The sequence below is a fragment of the Marmota monax genome, unplaced genomic scaffold, assembly GCF_021218885.2.
Source record: "Marmota monax isolate L192 unplaced genomic scaffold, Marmota_monax_Labrador192_F-V1.1 WCK01_AAM20220418_F8-fsc00248, whole genome shotgun sequence".
NCBI classification, from domain to species: domain Eukaryota; kingdom Metazoa; phylum Chordata; class Mammalia; order Rodentia; family Sciuridae; genus Marmota; species Marmota monax.
The window spans coordinates 1,234,204-1,236,342 of record NW_026692019.1 but is presented as its reverse complement, the minus strand read 5'-3'; positions in this window follow the sequence as shown (position 1 = coordinate 1,236,342).

The following is a 2,139-nucleotide window of genomic DNA, read 5'->3' as shown; positions in this document are numbered from 1 at the left end:
CCCTAGCCGTCATTCTACCTCTAAACCTAACCCTGATCCTCATCTGACCCTAACAGTAACCCTAGGTCTAAACCTCACACAAACCCTAAACCAAACCCTAATACTAGCCCAACTGGTAACCCTATACCTATAGCTAAGCCTAACACTAGACCTAGACCCGAAGCTAATCCTAAATATAGCTCTAACTCTAGCCCTAGACCTAAACAAAAACCTAGCACTAGCCCTAACAATAACTCTTAACCTAAACTGAACACTTATGCTACCCTTAGACCTAAACCTAGTCCTAATTCTGAATCTAACCCTAACCCTAAGCCTATCCAAAAAAAAAAAATGACCCTGATTCTAACACTGAACCTAGCTTTAAACCTGACACTAACCCAAAACCTAGACCTAACACTGGACCTAGCTATAACCCTAACCCTAAAACTAGCTCTAAACATAACCCTAGCTCTTACATTACCGATAGTCCTAACCCTAGCCCTAAACCTAACACAAAAACTAGGCCTAATCCTATGCCTAAACTTAGCTCTAAGATTAACCGTCAGTCTAACCCTAGCCCTAAACCTAGCCCTAACATAAGCCTCGCCTTAGACCTAACACTAGCTCAAAGCCTAACCTTTACATTAAACATAATGCAAGTTCTATCCTAAACACTAATTCTAACTCTAGCCTTAATCCTAATGTTAAACCCAGCCTAAACTTTAGCTCTAACCATAACCATTACCCTAACCCTAACCCTAACCCTAATTAAAACCCTATCCTTAACACTAAACCTAACTCTAACCATAAATGTAAACCTAGACCTACACTTAAACCTAACCCTTGCCCTAGCCCTAACTCTAGCTCAAACACTAACCCTTACCCTAACCTAACCAAAATCCTAGCCATAAACCTAACTCTTACCCTAACCCTAAAATTTACCCCAAATCACAACCAAGCTCTATCCCTAAACCTAACCGTATTCCTAGACTTAATCCAAACCATAACCTAGGCCTATCCCTAGATCTAAACCTATCCATTACACTAAAAATAACTCTAACCCTAATCATAACCCTAACCCGATTGCTAAACCTAACTCATCCATTAGCCTAAACCTTAACTGAAACCTAAACTAAACTCTATACATTACCCTAATCCTAAACCTAAACCTAATGCTAATTCGAGCATTAACCCCAAACCTTTAGCTAAATCAAATTCTAATCCTGACCCTGACTCTGACCCTAATAATAACCATAGCCCTAAAGCTGACCTTTAACCTAAACCTATCTCTTATAGTAGACCTAGCCATAATCTAACACTAAAAATATTTTAACATTAACCCTTGACCTGATATTAGCTCTAAACCTGGTCCTAGCCCTTAACCTAGCCCTAAACCTAGCCTTCATCCTAAACTGAAACATATCACTAGGCCTAATCCTAATTCTAACACTCACCCTATCCCTAAAGATAGCTATAACCCCTCCCATTCCCCTAAACTTAACCTTAACACCAATGCTAATTGTAACTCTAGCCCAACCCCTTAGTATAAACATAAAACTAAGCCTAGCCTTAATACTACCCCTAATGTAGCCCTAACCCTAACACTAACACTAGCCCTAATCCTAAACTCTAATTTAGCTCTAACCCTAACCCTAATTCTATCCCTAAGCCAAGTTCTAAATTAGCCCTAACTCTAGCCCTTAGCATAGTCCTAAATTAGCCCTAAATCTAGACCTAAGCCTAGTCCTAAATTAGCCCTAATTCTAACACTAACCCAGCTCTAATCCTAGCCCAGGTTTAGCCCTAATCCTAGTCCTAACCATAGTGCTAATCCTAGCCCTAATTTAGCCCTAACTCTAACCCTTATCCTAACACTACTACTATGACAAACTCTAATTCTCACCCTAGCCATAACCCTAGGTCTAACCATATTCGTTACCATAATCCTAACCCTCACCCTCACCCTAGCCCTAGCCCTAGCCCTAACCCTAGATCTAACCCTAACGCAAAATCTAACAATAACCTTAAGCCTAAACCTCAACCTAACACTAGCCCTAACCCTGATGCTAATCCATAATCTAGCCGTAACTGTAGCCCTAGCCCAAAAAAAAAAAAAAAAAAAAAAAAAAAAAAACAACTACATCCCTAACCCTTAACCTA